The 17,074-nt window shown below is 35.3% G+C and overlaps 1 pseudogene; it reads left to right on the top strand.

Annotated features, from left to right (window-relative positions):
* The first annotated feature begins 9,032 nt into the window (after positions 1-9,032).
* Positions 9,033-13,962, top strand: LOC147078059 (uncharacterized; annotated as a pseudogene).
* Positions 13,963-17,074: the final 3,112 nt, after the last annotated feature.

Below are 17,074 nucleotides of genomic sequence, written 5' to 3'. Positions count from 1 at the left end.
ACAGAGTTGTTTTTGATTGTTTCCAATAAGTTTCCGATTCGACACATGACCAAAGAGATTGGACTCCTCCCTCAGAGGTAGCACACAAATGTCAGTGTGTACTCGTTTTGTGAGAGAAAGTGTTACTTCTCTGAAATTAGGTACAATTTGCTGCAAATGGGCCATACTTGGACATAAAAACGCCCCACTGAGTATTTTTTTTTATCAACACAAGCTTACAACCAATTTATGATAAACGTATTTTCATTATAAAAAGTTCCCGCAACGAAAAATTATACACAAATCAGTTAATAGCAAATGGTTAAATATTGGAATAAGAAATATGGTCTTGTTTTTACATATTGTTCTATATAAAATAACATAGCATTATTGTTTAGATAAAACGGTTAAATAAAAAACACAAATAATTACAGTTAATTACAAACAAAAGAAAAATTATTATATTACCTACCTATTTACACATGTGTATTTTGAAAATATTTTATGAAATAAAAATATAACATGGGCTCTTTTTTGACATATTGTGTATAAAATTACTTGTTTATACAAACCTATTAGAGACAAAATACAGGTAGGTATGTTGAAAATTTGATTATATAGTTAATTACAATATTTTATCTATTTAACTCACTTTTTTAACTCTCATTTAACTTTAACACTCATTTAACGTCACTTTCCGAGAAATGCTTCCCACACAGTAATGAATATTTAGATGGCACCCAGCTCTCCCGCCCGACTGCATCAATCCACAATTACCGAAGAACTTCATTTTTCGGAAATTTGAAATAATTTAATTTATACCTATAACATTATAAAATTGCTACATATACTCCATTACATACTTCATATAAATACAATTTTTTGTTTGGTATTCTTAAAAATATATTTAACTCTGAAATGAAATATAAAATCTATGTAAATAATGAATGTAATTAACTAGCACTAACAGTTTTTACTTTGAAAAAGACATCGTATATTTTGGGTTCAAAATAATATTATGCATACGGCCCTGGGTTTTTCGCAATAAACAACCATTTGACGTTTGATGTAAAAGTTTTGAATTGTTATTGTAAAAGATCTTTTAGGAAAAACTATCAATGTATAAATAATTAATAGTATGCATATTGTTCCGAAATGCTGTTACTAATTTGTATTCTTCCATTAATAAACATTTTTTTACCGAATAATAACGTATAATACGTATAAATCGAGAGAATAACAATATCATATCCGCCATGTTGTTTTACCACACGAACTTGAAGAAGCTCCAGAATACCAACATTACCAACTGTCTTTCTCCGATTCGTATTTTTTAGTACATAAATGATAGCGTGTTCCCTCAGTCTTTCAATCTCTTTGCACATGACTTTATTTACACGCATTCGATTGGGAAAAAAGTTCACATGTTTGCCACACTGAAAAACATTATAAAACATTTTCATGCAAATACGATTTAAAAAAAAATTAAAATGTGTTTTTGACAAACTATTCTTAATCGGTTCGACAGATACACATATTTTATTTTATTTATTAATGTTCCCGAGAGATTTTAAATGCAAATTAAGATGAGTCGGAGTAAGTGTGACATATAATTCAATGAGATGAATTTGCACCTGGTTCATGATGAATAGGTATGTTTAAAACAGTTGAAAACTTTAGGTAGGTAACGAAAACAAAAAATAATGTCACGAAAGTAGCGCAGCGCGGGCTGGAGTGGGTTCAGTCGGCCGCATAGGTCGGCCGCGAACAGCGTTTTGGTAATGATGTGTGACCCGCGCCCCGCAATTTACTTTATTTTCCTTCGAATTTGGACAACCAGCATTCAGAGAATCAGTGGGCAAAGCATGTTCTATATTTAATAATTTTAGCCGTTAGGGTTTTAAGTAACCATCATATTTAAATAATAACTTATTTCTTTTAATAAAACCTATACACCAATTATGTCCGGGTACTTCATTTTTAAACGGTTTGTTAATATTATTTTCTTTAATATACTGTCCAATTAATTCGAGGACTACTTTTTTGTGAGACATGCTTTTCCAACGTATGCAAATTTTCTTCCAAAGATGTTTCAATCTCTTTGGGTAATATTGTACTACAGCTAAAACTGTCTTGTCTTCTTTCGTAAACATGATTATACATATCCGTATGACATATTATCCTGTTTTTTTCCACATTCAACTGTTTTTTGTAATTTTCCTTGGTTGTAAGCTCCTTTATCTGTCTTCGCCATAACATCGTCTCAATAACATTGTCTCAAAAATTATACCCCATAACCTAAATATGTAACGTCATCATAAAAATTATACATATAGTCCTACAAACTTATCTAAAGAACGATCAAAAATGGAACTGCGAACTACCATATGGACGCCATTTTGAAAATGTCAATCGAATGTCAGATTCTGTCCAGTTGCGAGTCTTGATTGGGTAGTTTTCGACAGTGGCTCCCCCATCCATTCTTTAGATAAATTTGTAGGTCTGTACATGACCCGATCATGTGTACCTACATTCCATGGCACCCATGCTATCTCTCTTCCTCGCATTTTGCAATTTTACATCCATCACCTTCATACTCACTATCATTCCCTATACCTAGTTAGTTATGAATTATTACAGACCTACAAGAATGGATGGGGGAGGCACTGTTAAAAACTACCCAATCAAGACTTGTAACTGGACAGAAACTGACATTCGAATGAAATTTTCAAAATGGCGTCCTATAATAGTTCGTAGTTCTATTTGTGGCCATTCTACAGATGCACAATCAGATCACAGCACAGTACCAGATGGCATACTTCAGTAGACAATGGAGTTTTTATCACTTCTGCATTGTAACCGGTAATCACTTGTTGCTGACGGCTGTGGAGGTCAAAACAAAACCACCTTAATAATTATTATGTGTATGCTATCAAAATGGCTTCAATCACATTGTCACCTCTGAAAGGGGGGGGGGGTAGGATGAGCGCTCTGGACCCCCCCTGATGATGTAATGTCATCGTCAAGTCATGGTGGTATCGTCTGCTTCTTCTTTCGGGGACATGCTTATGTTGATTGACAACGCGGAAGTACAGGCGAAAACAGGGCGTTTATTGTTCGGAATATAAATACAGTAAAGTACAGCGTACAAAATATTTAAAAAAAAAAAAAAAATTAAAATGGCGGTGACGCCGGCGAGCGCGGCGCCACAGCCGACGTCACGCTCCTCGAGAGTCCGAAACCCGAATGACCCTAATAGGGGCTGGTAGGGCAGAGTAGATAGTAATAATACCCAACAAACAATTCACAATTATTCTATCTCTGACAAATGACAAAAACAGCCTCTGGCATATGTACCTGGCTTGTAAGTAGGTACCTCGGGTCTCATATTTCAGACCTTTTCTAGGTACATGCTTTGGAAAGGGGCTGTGAATTTCTTGGAATTATTACTACCTTCTGCATTTCTTTGCTTGTTAGCTACATATTTTGAAATATTTGAACTAGGTACAAATACATATTTTTTCAAAGTAATCTCAAATCAGATATTCTAGGTGCTAGGTACATTGTATGGCTGGGAACTTGCTTCCAATATTGGTCAAAATTGGATGAAATGTAGGTAATAATATTAAAAAAATGATATTAATAATTACTATTTGCTTACGGGCTAGAAATTTGCCTCGCAGTCGATCTGTCCATGTTTGCATGAATCAGCCCAATGATGATTCAGGCCTCGTGGCCTTGGATCCTCTGAGGATGCCATGGTTTAGGCGGTATCAAGCGACCTCTCTGGGAAAGGCCCTGAACCGTAATTGGGCCGATTAAGATCGACCACGATACAAAGTTTTTAGCGTGTGTAACTGGACAATGCGGCGGCTTGATATCGTCGCTATAGGATTTGTTTCCCGAATATCCATTTTTGTCGAAATCGACATTTTAATGCAGTTCAATTTCTTTTATCGAGCACTACCGAAATCATTTATAAAAACAATATATTTTTATCTAGGAACAGAGATATTTTTTTGAAAAACCCGAATACGCCATGTTAAGTTGCAATTACTCCGTGCTGTTCTCCCGAATGTCCAACTATTCGTACCTGAATATCCAAGTTAATTTTGGTCGAAATAAATCTCGGCTGAGTTTTTATTTCCCGAATATGACTTTTAGCCAATCAAACCGCGCTGACGCCGTGCATCTCGCTCCCACATTCACGCTGTCCAGCTCTAAAACAATCACGCCCACTTTCATATTTTTCGGCCGTCCGGAGTGCTCTTTCAAATTTCGTCTTATTGATATTGTTTTTAAAGTTACTATTGTTTTAATAGTGAATTCATCAAATTTTAAGAGATCATTTATAACTGATACATCACCAGTTCGCCCTGAACTTATAGTAAAGTTTTGGAAGTGAGTATTTTAACCTGAATAACTGCATTTTGTTTTGATAAATGACACAAAATCCCAACGGTTATATGAATTCTACAGTATGACCCGGCAACTACTATGACGTAAAAATTAATTATTATTTCAAATTATTATTAATCAAACATTGTTTGTCTTTATTTTACTTTTAATCTAGGCATTTCTATGAAAATAAAGGCGATGCTATTATTTATTTTTGAATGCGCTGATAGTTAATTTAATTTAATATGTATGTTAGTAACTATTTATTTGGTGAATATTATATACTTAGGATATTGGTACCTACCTAATATTAGCAGCCAATGGTAATTAATTTATAGATACTATTATTTTGTGTTGTCATTCCAATAGTAAATATATAATATTTATTTGGTGGTTTGTAATAAGTTTAATTGTTAATTATATAAATATATAGATATAATAATATACAGATATATATATATAGATTTTTTTTTTTTGGAAAAAGTATTAATATAAAATTGTTAGCAAGTACGAGTAAGTACCATCATAAAATATTGGAGAAATCCGTGACGTCGGTTAGTAATTGAAGTAGTAGATACCTACTTTTATTTAATAAACAAAAACCGATCGCCGATAATCGCTTGATTTTGAAGAATACTGATGAGCAGGTATTAAAAGGCCAATAGTTAAAGTTTGTCGTCATAAGTATGTCACCTCGTAGCATAGTGGATAATTCGTGGACTGGGTCGTAAACCCAAGAGATGCAGGACGATTCCTGCCGGGTGTCTTACTTTTTTCAAAAAGATTTTTTCTATTGGTTACAATATATTTTCTCAGAAGTGATTTTCAAAATTATGTATGTTCAATAATTAGAGTGGTACATTCTTAAATCTTGTGAATTATTCGTTGAATAAAAAAAAAAATATTAAAAACTATTTTATTACTTATTACGAAAAAAACCGAAAAAAGCGAATGCCGCATGTTATTATTACCTATGAACTTGGGTTACTACGATCATTAGATATTTAAATAGTAAAAGTAATCATTAACAATTATTATCGTGTAAATAAATATAACATTTGAGGTGCGTACTTTTTGACCACTCAGTAATCCGTGGGCCGTGCAGCAACACACTACGGTCTTAAGTCCCGAACGTCCATGTTTTGTCCCGAATATCCATTATTCTGAGAGAGCGCTAAAAATTTCCCGAATATCCACAACGAGTACTTGTAAATAAAACGCATTTTATGTGCATTTACTGATTTATACCAGTATATTATTCTTGGAATCTATTCTTAGATAATGTTGCAATCATACAGTGTAGAAAGAATGATTGATACATCTACTGATATTTCAATATACGACAATGAAATTTGTTTTTCGTCTCCTGAAAAATTGACATTTGGTCTATTCGGGAAACAAATCCTATAGCGACGATATGTTAAAGGATCGAAGCCCCTCCGAACCGTCGGTGGCCGGTCAAACTGGGAATACAGCACTTTGACGCCTCGCGGTCAGTGGTTCCACAGTTTTCCGGACCCACCGTAAGGATGCTGAGAGAGGAGGGCGTCGCGCCCAGCCTCTCTTAACGCCGGTCCGAAGATCGAACGACACTTCACCTAGATGCATACCACATACCACGCGACCACTTTTTGATTGCTTGCTTGCCATGCCTCCAGTTACACACACTGACAGGCAAATTTACATGAAAAAAAAAACTATGCTAACACGTAATTATACAGGCTAAAGTTGTTTTTACACAGGCTTAGGTTACTAGGTATAAACTGACGCTAAAATGTTGTATATTTAAACTGACTTTACACCACATTCAAACACAAACACTATTTGAAACTACCTAACCTATGGCGCTATGCTACGGCTGGTTGAGGATGCTGCTAGGCTGCTCGCTTTGCTGCTGGAGGCTGCTTTTCTCTGCTGAAGAAGACTGCTTGGCTCTTCCGAAGTGTGGTAGATGACGCGCCGGTGGCGTCGACTATGCACTTTGGTGTCCCGTGTCTGGGCCAGGGCTGATTCCAAGGCTCGCAGACAGTTGGAGCCAGGAACTTCCTCGACGTATCCGTCCGTGGGCCAGGGTCGACTGATGATACAGCTGGTCGGGGAAACATCGAGAGTCCTTGGTTTTGAAATGGTCTGGCGTGCTGTTATTCGGCAGCATCCTCGTGCGTGATTACTGATGATGCGCGATGAGTCGGCCGGCGATAGTTTCCCAACTGCGGCGGATCCATGACAGGCGGCATCTTGAAGGCTTGATGATTCTGCTTGCTTGCAAGTTGAGCGCCACCAGAGGTCGAGCCTCTGGACGCTGTACTGTTTCACACAATTCCACACGCTGCTCTCTCTTCCGGTTGTCAATCAATCGCTTCTCAGGGCTTGGATTCGGGCGAAAAAAATTCCGCCTACCTCCTAATCGTAGACGATCACGATCAGAAGGCGTACGCCCCACGCCTTGGGGGCCATTGTCACCTCCGAAAGGGGGGGGGTAGGTATTAGCGCTGGACTGGACCCCCCTGATGATGTAATGTCATGTCAAGTCACGGTGGTATCGTCTGCTTCTTCTTTCGGAGACATGCTTATGTTGATTGACAACGCGGAAGTACAGGCGAAAACAGGGCGTTTATTGTTCGGAATATAAATACAGTAAAGTACAGCGTACAAAATATTAAAAAAAAAAAAAAAAAATTAAAATGGCGGTGACGCCGGCGAGCGCGGCGCCACAGCCGACGTCACGCTCCTCGAGAGTCCGAAACCCGAATGACCCTAATAGGGGCTGGTAGGGCAGAGTAGGTAGTAATAATACCCAACAAACAATTCACAATTATTCTATCTCTGACAAATGACAAAAACAGCCTCTGGCATATGTACCTGGCTTGTAAGTATGTACCTCAGGTCTCATATTTCAGACCTTTTCTAGGTACATGCTTTGGAAAGGGGCTGTGAATTTCTTGGAATTATTACTACCTTCTGCATTTCTTTGCTTGTTAGCTACATATTTTGAAATATTTGAACTAGGTACAAATACATATTTTTTCAAAGTAATCTCAAATCAGATATTCTAGGTGCTAGGTACATTGTATGGCTGGGAACTTGCTTCCAATATTGGTCAAAATTGGATGAAATGTAGGTAATAATATTAAAAAAATGATATTAATAATTACTATTTGCTTACGGGCTAGAAATTTGCCTCGCAGTCGATCTGTTCATGTTTGCATGAATCAGCCCAATGATGATTCAGGCCTCGTGGCCTTGGATCCTCTGAGGATGCCATGGTTTAGGCGGTATCAACATGTACTATCCCAACTGAAAATTGTGGTCATGCATAATAATAATTAAATACCTATAAATTCATTCATTCCAAGCCATTCAATGTCTAATGTATTTAGTTTAAAATTATGTATATTAAGATTTTATTTATAAGAATATGTCTGTGTTCATTTTTTTTAGATATTTCAAAATATTATGTGCCTACCAAGCAAAGAAATGCAGTAATAATAATTCCAAGAAATTCACAGCCCCTTTTCAAAGCATGTAAGTACCTAGAAAAGGTCTGAAATATGAGACCCAAGGTACCTACCTACAAGCCAGGTACATATGCCAGAGGCTGTTTTTGTCATTTTTTCAGTGACAGAATGTGTAGGTAACAAGGCCTGAACAAAAACCATGCATGAGTGCGAGTGAGAAAGTATTCGGCACCCTTATAATCTCTGCGACACGCGCTAGAGTAAGATAAAAGGTCTACATATTTTTAAGTTGGTTTCCAAAAATATCGCCGGCAAATTGTGCTGAATCGCTTCACGTAGCGTGTTGTTCGTGTTGCTAAATTTGCTATTTTTTGTGTTAAACATAAAGTCAGTGGTAAATATTTTTAGTTAATTAAGTAGGAAAGGTGGTTCTGCATGTTGTATTAAAATATGGTAGCCGTACTGATAAGCAAGAAGATGGTATTACGTTTCATAGGTAAGTTGATACATGTTCGTGACAATTTATTTGTATATTATTATTTATTTTAATATCAGTGACCTAGTGTTTCTCTAAAATAACTTAAATTATGGATATATTTACCTAATTGGTTGCATTTTGACCGCTTAAAAATACTATATAACGTAAAAAAACAGAAAATTATATTTTAATTCTGAGCGTCTAGTGCGAGCACTTTGGGCGAGCACTAGCGAAATGGTCTATGGTCTCGAACATTTATAGGCGAATGCGTTTGCTCGCCCACAAACCAAACGCACGGCACGTAGCTTCATTTAGCAATGCAACGGGTGGCGTCTATATGTGTCTATAGTCTATGGTAGGTAATATTTTTAATTCTTGCCTAGAGTAACTCCAAAAAGGTTGATTGTCATTCGGTTTTCAAACTCTCGAGTGAGACGACGGCCGCGGCGACCCGCCCGCCGGCGTCTCCCGCCAATTTAAAAAAAAAAATATTTTCTACGCTGTAATTTTACTGTAACTGTATTCTGAAGAATAAAACGCCGTTTTCGCCAATAATTCCGCGTTGTGAATCAACATAAGCATGTCCCCGAAAGAAGAAGCCAGCAGACTATCACCGTGACATTACATCATCAGGGGGGGTCCAGCACATCATCCTACAACCCCCCCCCCTTCCGGAGGTGACAATACCTACCTAATTATTATTTTAATAATAATTGAACTTTCTGTAATATTTATCAATAGTATATAGGTATGTGAATTATGACTTAATTAAACTGTGTAATAATTATGAAAGGTGAACAGATACAGTTACATATTAACGTAACGTTAAATTGTATACCATTCGCTTTATTTACTATAGATTAGTAATCTTATACATTTATATACACACATATATACATAATTATTATCCATATAATACCATTATCGAAGCTAAATAGATGCAATGTGAAATTTATCTACCTGCACTAAGTACCTAAGGTTACAAAATATTTTCTTGGCAAAATAAATTCGAAATTGTTTATATTAATTGAAAAAATTATGGGCCGCTACTGAACTGTCATTCCTGTCGACAAAATCTGCCGCGCAATAAACTCCATGACGAATTCCGCTCTTAATAACAAGTGGTAGGCTTGCCGGAGACATCTGTCGACAGTAATTCAGATCTGGTTATCGAAGACTCGAATCAAAATGGCAGCAAAACAGTTGAAAAGGCGGGGAAGAAGGGCAGAGTTAAGGGACTCTGTGAACTTATTTCTTGAACGTAAAGTTTGGTCGAGATCCTAATGTCTCCTTAATATTATTCAATGTATAAATTAGTCATGAAAAAAGCTACATGTTAAGTTATATCAAGAGCATGTTTCCATGTTGACCCAAGAGGTAATGCGAGTCACGAAAACATTATAAAGACACTAGCGAATCTGAATAAAAATGTCTTAATTAATTATTATAACACAACATTGAAATGTTGTATGTCTCTTTAGCAATACTTAATCAGGCCATCGATAATGTCTTCCAATAATGTTTTCGGTGAGCAACTCGTTAAGATTCCCCGACAAAGGAAAATGTCCAACTTGTATTACACGTAAGTATATCAACTTCACTATACCTATTAAATTTATTAATTTTTGTTTATAATAAGGAAAAACAAAGGTAATAAATGCATTTATATGGAATTTCCTTTGTCAGGCGTACATACATCACCCATTCGGCAGATTAATTCAGAACCTTCGATCGACATCGGCATATCTTCCAGGGGGATTAACCTGAAATCTGATTACCATGTAGCATTAAATATTACATAACCAACCTTGTCTAATAGAGGTTCTAACATAACCCGCAGTATAATTAGTATTTTTAAGGGTCTGAAATGGATTTTAGAATTAATTTTTTACACATATTATGTCAGTTATAAAAATATTCAGATTGCATTAGATGGATCTATTTGAAATTTATCGATATTGTTGTATTATCAATATTTTTAGATCTATCATTCTGATAGCAGTCAGAGTAAATAAATAATTAATAGATAATAAATAGCTGTTCGTTGGTTGGACGTCCGCAAACCATCATCGTCTCTATTTAATGTTGAAACAATGTCTCCTCCGGTGCCGGTGTCTGCGAACAATAAATCACATTGAATGAGAAACTGACATAATGTAAATACTGTATATTAGCATGTTTTTATGTATCATACAATTTAATTACATATTTCGCCTTTTTTCCTTTTCTGTATTGCCGGAAATGCAATCGGCCCCTGTGTAAAAATAGGGATTCATCCAAGGATAGCTCTTTCGGCAAATTGTACGCTTTCTGGTAATTTTTAATTACCATACCCATGAAGATATCAATATTTTCCATTTTTTTTGCTCCCGTGGGTGCACAAGACAGACAACGCAATATTTGCTCATACCTTCTTCCGGACATAGTGTAGATGATGGTTTCCCAAACTATGGGTCGCGACCCACCAGTGGGTCACGAGCGAATATTTAGTGGGCCCTCGCCACTGTATACATGAATTAAAAAAAATAGGAAGTAATAATAGTAAATAGAAGAATTACTTTGACGACTATTTTGGGGAAGAGATGAAAAAGTTTGATTCGTTGCGTTGGATTTGTAACCCATTTCAAGACGACTTACCAACTAATATGTCAACAAAAGCAAGTGAAGAACTCATTGATTTATCAGAAGATACGTCACTGAAAAATAGTTTCAATCGTAAACAGTTAACGAAATTCTGGCCTCAGTTGCTGATAATTATTCTTGCCTGTTCAATGAAGTTATGAAAGTCCTCCTCCTCTTTACTACCTCATATCTATGTGAGGTCGGGTTTTCGGCTATGGTTAACATTAAAACTAAATACCGAAATAAATTGGATATATCAAACTCACTGCGATAAAAAGTAACTAAAGTTGAAGTTGATGCTAAAACTGTAATGAAGAAAAATAAGAAACAAATACATCATTCCCATTGAAATAACTTTGTAAAAAAAACCTTGCAGGTGTAGGTATTTGAGTAATATTTTTTTTATTTAAGTTGTGTTTCTTATTTCAATAGTCTTTCATTCATATTGGTAAAACTTATAAAAAATATTTTTTTTTATTTCAATTAGAACAAATAAGACAGCATTAAGTAGTTCCACGACTCGCCACTAGGGAATCTGAGCATTACCAATATTTATACCCTCTTTTCTCTAAGACAGATAAGAGGTGGGTCCCAAGATTTGAAATTTTTGTTAGATGGGTCGGAGCCCAGTCAACTTTGGGAACCACTGGTGTAGATGAAGATGAGATGATAATACAGTGGACCTGAAGAAAAAAGTTAAATAATAAAAATATTATATTTAGATAATTTTATATTACTTATATACCTACAACAGAACATAAAATCCAAGTACCTATCAATATATGAATACTATATCTACACAAGAAATCCATAAATATGTGTATCAATAAATAATATTCTAAACAAATTTTATAATGACCAAAATCAATTAGATTATACAAGCAAAGTATTCTAATAAGTAAGTAATGCTTCAATGTGTTTGTAAAATAAACTAAAATCTATGTTGGCATGCAGAAACTAATCATGAAATAATTCCGGATTATAAAAAATATTAATTCATTTTACAGCTAATTTATAATAACATAAAATATTTACCTTTGGTATGAATTTGATCCGAACAATAGTTATTGACGGTGGGAAAAAAATAATAATACAGTACCTACGAAGAAGGATTAACGAAATGGCTCAGTGCGTAGAAAATTCTTTATGTGAGTACCTACTTAAAAACATCTGAATTCTCTATACAGCTTGACGAGTCAACTTTGCCAGGAAACGAATCTTTGCTTTTAGCTTATGTGAGATTTCTAAAAGGAGAAAAAAATTCCTAAGAATTGTTATTTTCCAAATGTTTAGAAACTGATATGAAAGGTGAAACAAATTTAATAAATTGAAACGATTTTTTCGATATAAAAGCTATACCCTCGAGTAATATCCTCTCCGTTGCTACTGACGATGCTCCGGTAATGGTAGGACGACACCGAGGCTTTCTGGTATACTTAAAACAAGCTATACAGAATGTATTATCTGTACATTGCGTCATTCATCGACACCATTTAGTCACCAAAAATCTTAGTGAACGCTTGCATTGTTGTTAGAGCAGTCCTGTTAATAAAAGCAATGCTTTAAATGAAAGATTATTTGCTCAATTTTGTTTGGAAAAAGATGAAGACTATTAATCGTTTACTACCTATTTGTTGTCTAAAAGTGCATGTTTGGATCGATTTTATGCACTCTTTGATTCAGTGTTGGAATTCCGGGAAAATAAATACAATGATTTGCGACATAGCTTATAATGATTGACTTATTTGCCAAATTTGAAAGCGAACAATTAAATTTAATCAAAACTAAAAGTATGTATGAAAATGAAAATGAGAAACTTTCGTGACATGCCATAAATAGTGCTTATTGAAATAGGGGAAAGATCGTTAAATTATTATGACAATTATATGATAGATGCCATTGGGCATATTGAATATATTATTATGTGATTAGGTATATTATTTAATATGTCAATATAAAATTAAAAAATATTTTTCTTAAGGTAGGCTTTTTCAAATGAGGCATGGAAGATACATTTTCTTGCTTACCAGCATACACTTATATTATTTATTACATATCCATCTGATGATGTGCAGTGCATGTTTGGATCGATATAATGCAAGCGCTCCATTGGCGAGCCAAAAGTCCGAGGACAATAAGTTGTCCGATTTGTCTATGCTCTGCTACTGATCAACGAACGAATAAAAAAGTCGAGCTGTCAAAAGTGAAAAGTTACGAATCTCATAATGTCTTCTGATAATCCTATAATTTTGTGTTATTTATATGTAGACTTGCATAAAATAATATAGCAATGAAAATAACACAAGTTTTATGAATTTCATAAATACAAATAAAAAAATAATTGGTAAATCTCTCATTTTCTAATGTGTAAACTAACAAATCAATCAATGAAAATGTTTAAATTAATTACAGATTTTTTTTCGTTCCGAATGATTGCATATTAATGTCAAATCGAGTTTGCATAGTGATCGACCGACGAAGTCTGGCAAAAATATCAAACATGTTTGAAATCCAACGAGCCTGGTCTGCGGATTAAAAAGTCCGCAGGTCTGGGGTGCTCCACGCGAAAAAAAAGTCCGAAGACTGTAAATCGTCTGACTTGCGTGCCAATTGAGCGCCGGCTTAATGCACTCTTTGATTCGGCGTTGGAATTCCTGGAAAGTAAATACAATGATTTGCGACATAGATTATAATGACCGACTTACTTGCCAAATTTGAAAGCGAACAATTAAATTTAATCAAAACTAAAAATATAATCTCTGCGTTTCTTGCAAAAAAAATTCTATACAATCAAAACTTGGGGAAAGAGGAAACTCTGTTTCCAAATCTTTCAAAATTGCAAAAAGGAGATGATGATTTGCTAGCTTATTGTCAACACTTAATCGCTCTTCATTCTGACCTCAGCCAAAGATTTGAAGACATTCTTCAAGTGGTTATCCCAGATTGGGTGTTGTACCCTTTTGCAAGCATTTTGAATCCATACTAATACAGGAGCAACTTATTGAATTACTACAAATTAGGAGCTGAAACCAATGTTTGAACAAGGATACCATAAATTCTTGTTACAAAAACAGATACCTACCAATTTTATATCCTGCATTATGAGTCACACTGTACAAAGGCTGTCGATTGCTTTCTCTTCTTCTTATTTAGTAGAACGTGGATTTGGTGCAGTTATGAAGAAGCCGATTCGAAATTAGTGCTCGTGGAGACTACGAATGTTACTCACAAACATAGAGCCGAACATAAATAATCTCATATCATCACATAAGGTTCACGCATCTCATTGAGATGATCCTGATGCTACGATAGCAATTGCTCAATATTTGGCTGCAATTTAGTGAGGTACAGTCGTAAATCTCCACGTTCAGTGATTTGCAAACAATCTCTATTTTTCCAAAGAAGGTTGGTAACCACGCTAATGAGGAATGTAGATGGAAAAGCTATCAAAAATTTTCTTGTGATAGCCCATAATGCTAATAAACAACAGGAATATCTTTCTGAAGCCAGAACTGCTGATAACCCTTTCTAAACTGCATCTCAAGTTCTTCGTTTGCGCTTAATCCAATCAGTTCACCTTTCAATAATCCATTTCATTGATATCGAAGTATGGATGAATAATCCACTGAGGTATTTCCATTGTCAAAATATCCTCAAGCCTGTTCAGTTAAATTTTCTTTTAAAATGGGATCTTTAGCATCCAAAAACTCTAAAACGCTATTAAAAATTGAAAGAAATCTTGTCAAACATTTGCCATTAAATTTAACATGGTGAAGATGTAAGATGTAAAATGAGGGTTGAGCAAATAACTGCCATAAATAATCTGTTTGGAGCCGATGGTAAAATTGTAATTAGAGTGGAACCTAGATTTTACATGCCAGGAATTCATTAAAGCGTCAATGACATTGAGCTACTTTACAAGCTGTTTGTTGGCGAATTTAAAAGCGGGCGATTTTATGACGACACACAAAACTTTCCATTCGCTAAGCCAACAAGCTAGCAACTATTTTGACAGAACGTAGTTCGTTTTTTTACCGGGAGGTCGCTACTACGCTCTACTGCGCAGATGCAGTAGGCCCACATGCCGGCGTGTAGCGTGTAAAGCGTCAATGGCATTGAGCTACTTTACGAGCTGCTTGTTGGCGAATTAACAATCTGCCTCTAAAGTCGCCCAGTGTCGTCATCGAACAAGCTAACAAGCAGATTGTAAACAATCGAGAAAAGTTGAAAGCCGGTCAACTATACACGCATAGACGCATAAGTAATTCCCACTATTTGCGTGTAGTTCTGCAGTCCCGTTTTACTGTAGTAAATTTTATTTGAGGTTTTATGTTTTTATTTTACGTCTGAAGACATATCAATTGAAATTAAAAATTGAATTAATTTAAGTAGGTAGGTATGCAATCCCTTTTTTATAGTCACGGCCGCAATGTAGGTATAAGGCCAAATTTATACAAAGCAGTTAGCAGTTGGTGGTTTATCTTTTACTTTTTAAAAGTGACGTCCCTTGATAAAATGCCGCCCCTAGGCAGCGCCAAATGCCGTCCCATTTTTTTATTGGTATTTTTATATCATCCTTTCATGAGTCCAATATCTAATGCCGGGTCCACACTGGCAACCTCGTTAGATTTTACGATAATTATGATAATTATCCTAAAATTTAATGAGGTTGCCAGTGTGGACACGGCATTAGATATGTGTTATATTATTATTGTATTAGACAAAACCAGTGAGTTGAATTTTTAAATGGAAACATATTTTCGTTATTAGGTAGGTACTAAGTTTAGGTAGCTATTTCTATACGAGTATATTCTAAATGATTCTCTTCGATTTTCCGCCCTTTGAGTAACTGCCGCCCCCAAGCGACGGTTAATCTGCCTATCCCCACGGGATGTCACTGCTTTTTAACATGGTAATTTTGTCATTCTCCGGTTTGGCTCGAATATTATGTACATTCGCATTGTTTGTTCCTATTGTTTACACCATTTTTACGATTTCTTTGTTGAATAAGTTGTTTTGTTTTCATTCGTTGAATTAATGATTACTTAATGTCACAAACATTCGAACCATCAAATCAATTTATAATATTGAAACAGTTTTATATAAACACAAAAATATGCACCGAAGCAATTTGAATGATTTTTTTAATTTTGTAATAAATCGATTTTTAATTGAACATTTTCCCGCTATTTAGTTTGTTTTTTGTCAGTAACATCAAGGTTTCACGTATTACAGTTTACACAAAGAAATCGACCCTTAATCGGCAGAACAACGTAAGCGACACTTTTTGGTAAATTGCAATTTAAACTGAGAACCGTTCAATATCACCTAGCGCGTAAGTGACAAAAATATTAGAGCCCGATCTCATTCGCATGACATTTTTTTAGGGTCTGTGCCTTTTAGCGTTTTAACTTGTACCGCATTATAAAGTAGAGCAAAACAACGTAACCGACGTTATTTGATAGTGTAAGCTACGGTACGGTTTATTCGGTGGTCCGTCTGGTAGTGAGTTGTGCGAAAACCGATTTGGGAGCAAAGCTCGCGCCGTCCAGTAAAACTGGCTGAGATAAAATAAACCTGGTAATAGAGTTTATTAAACAATAATTACCCGCCGTTTCATCTCACTACTGTCGGAATAATCTACGAATAATAGTATCTTCCTGTAGATTTTTGAAATGTTGAAAATATATATAAAATTTATACTGAAAATTTGGATTCTTTGAATGAATCCACTAATGTCGTGATTCAGAATGTTTTCAGAAACGTATTTAATAGACAGTAAGTTCAACTTGGGTTTTCATCTACCAAAAAAGATAATAGTGTTCTTTTTGCGAGAAAATAACAAATATGTCTGGTGACAAGAGACTTCGGCTAATTAAAATGGATACTTAGAAATGTCCCCTTACCATAAAGGATAAATGCAAGGAGATGTTCTTTAATGATCTGGCCAAAAGTAAAAATCACAATGATGTTTTGTGCGCAAGTTTTGACCTCGAGAAGGTGCAAAAAACTCCGTAGTCGAAAATACGCATACTATAATGAAAGTATCTATGAAAGTGGAAAAAATAATGGATACTGCTTTTTATGGGGTGAAACTGATGGTAAACGTGGCAGTAATGAGATCTCCGAAATATTGCAC

The sequence above is a fragment of the Rhyacophila brunnea genome, unplaced genomic scaffold, assembly GCF_057557595.1.
Source record: "Rhyacophila brunnea isolate RB1 unplaced genomic scaffold, BYU_Rbru_1.0 scaffold_12, whole genome shotgun sequence".
NCBI lineage: Eukaryota > Metazoa > Arthropoda > Insecta > Trichoptera > Rhyacophilidae > Rhyacophila > Rhyacophila brunnea.
Note: the sequence above shows the minus strand (reverse complement) of the source record. Positions and strands in the feature narration are given on the sequence as shown.